Source organism: Urocitellus parryii, chromosome 3 (assembly GCF_045843805.1).
Source record: "Urocitellus parryii isolate mUroPar1 chromosome 3, mUroPar1.hap1, whole genome shotgun sequence".
Classification (NCBI taxonomy): domain Eukaryota; kingdom Metazoa; phylum Chordata; class Mammalia; order Rodentia; family Sciuridae; genus Urocitellus; species Urocitellus parryii.
The window spans coordinates 72,788,258-72,796,205 of NC_135533.1; the positions used below are offsets into that span (position 1 = coordinate 72,788,258).

At 35.7% G+C, this 7,948-nt stretch overlaps 1 non-coding gene across 1 annotated transcript; it reads left to right on the plus strand.

Annotated features, from left to right (window-relative positions):
* The first annotated feature begins 228 nt into the window (after positions 1-228).
* On the plus strand, positions 229-310 carry Trnat-agu (transfer RNA threonine (anticodon AGU)). Its single transcript has one exon. It is a non-coding gene; the product is annotated as a tRNA-Thr (tRNA).
* Positions 311-7,948: the final 7,638 nt, after the last annotated feature.

Sequence of the window (7,948 nt, forward strand, 5' to 3'; positions counted from 1 at the left end):
TTTATGGGTTCATGTTTGAGAAACTTGAGCTGGGAGCTATCACATCAACTTTTCTCTACAAAATATTTTACCATGTTACTCATGTCACCAAGAGTTTACCACTATGTGGCAAGGTCACAATCTCTTAAACCAAGATTTATACTGATAATACATTCCTGTTACTATATCAAAACTTTATTCTAGAATGTTAACTATTTTTTCCTTTATCAGAAATATAAATTTTAGGATTGGGGTGTAGCTCAGTGGTAGAGTGCTTGCCTAGTAAACTAGAGCATGTACAAGGCCCTGGGTTCCATCCCCAGCACTGCAAAACAAAAAACAACAACAAATAATAATAAATGTGTGTATATAAACTTTAGCAATTTATCTGTTTTTTCCCTTCTTTCTTTCTTCCTTTTTTTTTGTTTGCTTTCTTTCATATAGGTATGTTTCGTTGCAGTCTTAGTGTGAAATTTGCACTGTCACTCCTTACAGAGAAATAATCGCTCTTCATATCAGTCATTTTGGTGAGATGACATTGATCTCTAAATATTTCTCCAGTCAGGAGGATAAATTAACATGGACTCATCCTATATCAGGGCTTCTGAGGGGGGGTTCAACAAAGGGAAAGATTTTCCAAGAGATTCTTATGCATTCTGTGAGAAAAGCTGCATTGCAAGGGAACTGCTATTTCTAGAAGCCTCCCAGAAGATAAGAGAAGTTCCCTCTGGCTTTTTGACTGATAAAGTCCTCAATCTGTCACAGCATTCACTTATCACTGCAGGAAAGAAATTCTTACCCATACCCAATAAGCAATTATTAAAACAAATCTTATGTGTCTCTTACAAACTAATACACACCTTTTTTTTTTTTTTTCTGTTGCAATTTACTATTTTTTTTTTGTACCAGGGATTGAACTCAGGCACTTGACCAGTGAGCCACATCTCCAGCCCTATTTTGTATTTTATTTAGAGATAGGGTCTCACTGAGTTGCTCGGTGCCTCACTTTTGCTGAAGCTAGCTTTGAACTCACCATCCTCCTGTCTCAGCCTCCCGAACCACTGGGATTACAGGCGTGTGCCACCACACCCAGCTGCGATTTACTATTTTTGAAACAGAAGATTTCTAGCAGTGTATGTCCTCCTTTTTTTTTTTTTGGTTATCTATTTTTAATATATTAATAAAAGTTCATATTATTTGCTTAAATACTATGCCAAGAATTTCACATATATTAACATTGAATTCTTGAAAAATATATGTGGTATATAATATTGTAATAACTTAAAGATAATAGAAGAAAGTTGAAAATAAGGACATTGTTCACAGGTTAAACATCTGTGCCTTTTAAGTATTATATTGCTTTCTTCAAAGTAATCAATAAAGTTAAGTCAAATATTTCAGGAGGCTATAAGAAAAAGCACAACTTTACATTGATGGAGGTCAGATATATACCATGAGACACATCTTATATGAATGAACATTAGCATTATGTCCATAATTGGCACACACATCTTATATGTATGAACATTAGCATTATGTCCATAATTGGCAACTCTCTTACATACCACTATCATATTCAAAAGGTTCCATTATCTGCTGAAAGTAGTTTAGTCTCTTAAATCTTATATCTAGTGCTATCCATGTTTGATTTCAACCTACTTTATTTACCTATCATTATTCCAATATAACCCTACGGCACAGTCAAAATAGACTCCATCCTCTTTCTCACAAGGGTTTCTGTAACTTGGATTAGATGATATTGCCATATTTAATTTTTCCTTTAATGATAACCTATTATAAAATGTACAATGAAATCTTTCGCTATCTTCCCAAATGGAGCTGATCTCCCTGAAACTCCATGGTATTAAGTGTGTGTATATGTGTGTGTGTGTGTGTGTGTGTGTGTGTGTGTGTGTATGTGTATGCCTTCCTCATGATCAGAACCCACCTTAGGTATTTATGCATTTTCTTATCTCTCAAACTAAGTTTCAGACTCCTTCATTAATCTCTTGCATATTCTCTAGGGGTGACATTTTTCACTGAACAATTAAAATTTGCACTATGTTGTTTTGGACCTGTAGTTTCTCTGGATACTCCAAAGATAACAATAGGTATCTGTATGTATGCATGTTTTGATGGCACAAGCAAGTATAAATTCAATTCCTCAACCTCAGGAGTATTCTTACTCACTCAAGGCATAAAAATAGGCCCCTTTTAGCATGTGCCTTTAGACAACACAGCCCACGTCACTCAATTCCATGGATATCCCTTGGATTAGTCACATATCACTTGGATACCTTGCAGATCTAGTGGCAGTGGAGTCTGTCTTCTCGAGGACAGACCAGGAAAACAAGTTTTCTTAAAACCTAGATGTAAGTTAAAGGCCTTTTGGAAAAGCAACTCAAAGCTCCTGTGTACCTGGAGCATGATTTAGAAGAGAAAGGGCCTCTGGCTGGCTCTGTCTTCTTGGATATGGATTTTCCACAAAGCTTAGGAGGATAAACTTATTAGTCACAGGTAACACAATAGAAGATCATTGAGTATTAAAAAAGAAAAAAAGAAAAAAACAACTTTTATGTCTTATTTTTCTGCTTCAAAGTTGCACTTAAATTAGACTGTTATTACTGGTCATTTCCATTGTGCATCTCCATGGATAAATTTTATGAATCAGTTTATATAAAATTTATTTTAAAATGTTTCTGTATTCTGCGTTCTTGGTAATTGTATTGTAATAAGATACAACTTCATATGTTCTAGCTAGGTCTTTCAAACTGAAAATCTATCATCAGCCTTTGTGACCTTTGCCAAATTGTACAACAGAACTGGCATCAGTTTCTCCATCCAAATAGTTAAGCATTTCCTCTTACTATAAATACTATTATTAGAAGGAAATGGGTGAGCTTCTACAGAACTCACATAAAACATTCAGTACCATGTAGAAGCTGATGGTTCTATTAGAGTTCTTTAAAGTAAATCTTAAGTTAGAAATGAAATATAGGATCAATTTAAATAGTAGAAATAGTCCCATTTATGTTTGTGAGAGTGCTCTTGTTAAAATGAGGGAATATTTTCTTTGTGGAATGAGCCTCTCTCAGTGAAACCCTAGTCATTAGCATGTAAATAACCAAAGATTCCTATATGGGTGGGGTCATAATTTGGGATACATATGTTTCATACAATCTTCTCTGTACTTAATATTTCATACATTCTTCTCCTAGCTTAATGCACTGATAAACATAACACTTTCCTTCCTTGTAAATGGCTAAAATTCATTCATAAAGTCAAACCTCATTTATCTCCTTTTGACGACTAATATTGAAGTACCTAACATTCTTTAAGATTGATCCAGGGGGCTGGGGATGTGGCTCAAGCGGTAGCGCGCTCGCCTGGCATGTGTGCGGCCCAGGTTCGATCCTCAGCAACACATACAAACAATGATGTTGTGTCCACCAAAAACTAAAAAAATAAATATTAAAAAATTCTCTCTCTCTCTCTCTCTCTCTCTCTCTCTCTCTCTCTCTCTCTCCCTTTAAAAAAAAAAAAGATTGATCCAGGAAAAGTCATTTATTTATCTCTTTTTTTGTATTAGCTACCTATTTGTAAAAGAGGATAGATGACAATCATTCTTTATCCAAATTAAAAAACTAGGCACCATGGCACACACCTATAATCCTAGTGGCTTGGGAGGCTGAGGCAGGAGGACCATGAGTTCAAAGCCAGCCCCAGCAATGATGAGGTGCTAGGGAATTCAGTGAGACCCTGTCTCTAAATAAAATACAAAATAGGCCTTGGGATGTGGCTCAGTGGTCAAGTGCCCTTGAGTTCAATCCCTGGTACCCCTTTCAAAAAAAGACAGTCATGGTAAATGACAATTTTTGAAAAAAAAGAATAGATTTATTAATTTATTTATATTTACCGTGGTTCCTTTAGTTTCTTAATAATTTGAGACATTCTTCTGTTTTAAAATAGATGTTTTATAACATCTCTTTAAGTTCTACAATGTCCTTTTAGGGACTGTTACAGTGTTACAATCCCAGCAGTAATATATACATACTTGTAACATACATGATCCTTTCCAACCCAACAAAGTTTCTTTCACATTATACTTTTGTTTAGATGTTACAGTGAACATGCACCAACATAAAGGCAGCTTTAGGCCTTGACATTAAACATAGTATGTCCTGGGGAAATCTTTTTACTTATGCAGAAATCTCCTCTGGTTTCCTCAAAAAAAGAATTCTCTTCAAAGAAAGAGAATTTCATTCACTTCTTTCATTCTGACAATTATTTGTAAGCTTCTCCACTTTCTCTTCTCACCTTCACCTTTAAAAATGGGTGTGGTTATCTCTCTGTATAGTCAAGATGAGATCAAGAAGCCATAATTACATGGTTGCAATGACATGCTGCATCATGGGTTCACTGTTTAGTTGTTCGTTGCTTTACTTTGGGCTCCAAAGCTTAAGAGAATTTTCTACTTCAGGCAAATGTGTCTGTACCACTTTCCTATGGGCTCCACTAGCTACTCTCTGGTGATAACCAAAGCCACTGCTTTCTCTGGTTCAGATCAGGGCTGGCAATTGCATAAAAGAAGAAAATGTCTATTCCTAAAACAATAAAGTTCACCAAATTTTACTGTTTTCCTTTTAAGTAATAAGGCTTCTTTTATTTCAAGTTTTTAAAGACACTTTATTAGTTCAACACATAAAACATACAAAGGCATGAATCATGAAGAAATAGAAAGCCTGAACAGACCAATAAAGAGCAAAAAAATTAAATCAGTAATAAAAGAATTCATAAAAGAAAAAAAAGCCAAAGACCAGATGGCTCGCTGCTGACTTATACCAAACAAATAAAGAAGACCTGATACCAACTCTTTTTAAGTTTTTCCAAAAATTGAAGAGAAGGAAATTCATTCAGACTTATTTTGTGAGGCCAGCATTATCATGATGCCAAAACCAGACAAGGGCACAGTAGAAAAGGAAGCTAATGGTCAGTATCCCTGATGAACATAAATGAAAATATTCTCAAAAAATTACTTGTCAGGGGCTGCAGGTTTAGCTCAGTGTTAGTGTGTGTGTTTAGCATGAGCAAGGTCCCAGCTTCAATCCTCAATCCTGGAAAAAGAAAGTACTGTCAAATCAAAACCAACAGATTTTTAAACAGATTATTCACCATGATCATATGGGATTCAGGATCCTAGGTCATTCAACATATGCAAATTAATAAATGTGACATACCACATCAATAGAAAGAAGGACAAAAACATACGATTATCTCAATAGATTCAGAAAAGGCATTTGATAAAAGTAAATTAATCTTTCTTTCCTCCTTTTTCTTTCCCCTTTCTTTTATTTTCTCTCTCTTCCTTTCTCCTTCCTTCTCTCTCTCCCTCTCTGTCTCTCTCTATCCCCCCACCTCCCTCCCTCCTTTCCTGTCTTCTTTCTTGCTGGAGACTGAACCCAGGGCCTTGTATAAGCTAAGCATGTGCCCTACCACTGACCTACACCTCCAGCTCCAATGTCTCTTTATGTTGAAAAGTCGGAACAAATATAGAAGAAACACACCTCAATATTTTAAAGCCACATATGACGAGCCCACATCATGCTGTGAGGAAAAAATGACAACTTTCTATGATCTGGAACAAGATACCCACTTTCATCACTGTTACCTAATACAGTACTGGAAGTTATGGCCAGAAGAATCAGGCAAGAGAAAGAAATAAAAGATATCCAGATTTGAAAGAAGAAAGCCAAATTATCTGTGTTTGCAGATGACATGATCTTACGTATAGAAAACCCTAAAAATTCCACCAAAACCTACTAGGATGGCTAAACAAATTCAGCAAACTTGTAGGGTACAAAATCAACATACAAAAACTAGCAGTGTCCTATACACAAGTAGAAAATTATTTGATAACAGAATAAACGAAGTTACATTTACAACAGCTATGAAAAATACCTAAGAATGAACTTATCAAAGAAGTGAATGATTTCTACACTGAAAACTATAAAACATTGATGAAAGAACTTGAAGAGAACACAAAAGAAATGAAAAGACATCCTGTGTTCCTGAATTGGAAGAGTCAATATTGTTAAGCATTCACACTACCTGAAGTGATCAACAGAGTCAATGTCATCCCTTTCAAAATACAATGACACATCACAGAGCTAGAAAAGCCATCCTAACATTTATATGGAAGCAAAAACAAACCCAAATAACCAAAGAAATCTTGAGCAAAATGAGAAAAACAGAAGACAATATTACAAAGCCGTAGCAGTCAAAACAGCATGGTACTGCCGTAGAAAAAGGCACACAGACCAATGGAGCAGAGTAGAGAGTTTGGAAGTAAACTCATGCATCTACAATGTTATGGTTTAGATATGAGGTTTCCCCTCAAAGCTTCTGTATTAATTCTGGAATATTCAGAGGTGACATGATTAAATTATGAAAGATGTCAGCTAATGAGCCTATTCTAGTTTGTGTGGACTTAGCTAGATGCTAACTGTAGACAAGTGAGACTTGGTTGGAGGAGGTAGGTCACTAGGGACATGCCCTGGAAAGGTGCATCTCCTCTGAAATCACTTCCCTTCTGCTGTCTGTCTCTCATGACAGAGCTTCAGTGCCAGGCTCTTCTGCCACAATGTTTTGCTCACCATGAGCCCAGGACAATGGAGTCAGCCTGCCATGGACTAAAAACTTCTGAAACCATGAGCCAAAATAAACTTTTTCTCCTCCAAGTTGTCCTTTTTCAGGTATTCTGGTCACAGAGATTGATTTAAAAAAAAAAAAAGAAAAAAAAAAGAGAAAGAAAGAAAAAAGGAAAAAAAAATTAACAGTAAACAAATCTTTGACAAAGTTGTTAAGAATATGCAAAAAGGAGAAAGGATTGCCTCTTCAATAAATGGTGCTGGGGAAACTGAGATCAATATGCAGAAGATACATTATACCTCTATCTCCCACTAGTCATAAAAATCAACTAAAATGGATTAAAGATTTAAATATTATAAGGCCTGAAATTATAAAAACTATCTGACATCAGGACATTGGAATATGCAAGAAGTTTTTTTGGAAAAGACTCTAAAAGCACAGGGTGTAAAAACAAAATCAGACAAATAGGATTAAATGAAACTGAAATTTTCTGGCACAGCAAAGGAAACAAACAACAGAGTGAAGAGACAACCAACAGAATGGGAGAGAATATATGCAATGTGTATTTCTGAAAGGAGATGATACCCAGAATATATGAGGAGCTCTAAACCTTAATAACAAAAGAACAAATAATCAAATTTCTCAAAAGAAGATACACAAATGATCAAAAGGTATATGTAAAACCAAAGGCTGATATCATTAATCATCAAGGAAAAGTAACTCAACCCACAAATATCACATCACCCTAGTGAAAAATGACTCTTATCAAAATGACAAAAGATAGTGAGTGTCAGTGAAAATTTGAAAAGAGAAGATTTTTTTTTTCCTGTGCTGGGGATGGAACCCAGGGCCTTGCACATTCGAGGCAAGAACTCTCCAAACTGAGCTATATCCCCAGTCCCCAAAAGAGAAGACTTGAACATTGTTGATGAATAGTAAAGATTTCTGAAAAATTTTAATATATGATTTGGCAATCCCATTACTGGACATAAAGTTACGTTAATCAGCTTTTTGTCACTGTGACCAAAAAACCTGACAAGAACAACTCAGAGGATGAAGTTTATTTTGGCTCATGGTTTTAGAGGTTCAGTCCCTGGTCAGCTGACTCTATTTCTCTGGGTCTGAGGTGAGGCAGTGGTGGAAGATAGCTGCTCAGCTAATAGCAACCAACAAGTTGACCACATAGAAATTGAGGGTAGAATAGTAGTGACCAGAGGCTAGGAAGAGTATCTGGAAGGGAGGAACTAATGGGTACAATGTCACAGTTAAGAAAAGATGGTGTGCTATTTGCACAATAGGGTGACTATAGATAATGTACTAT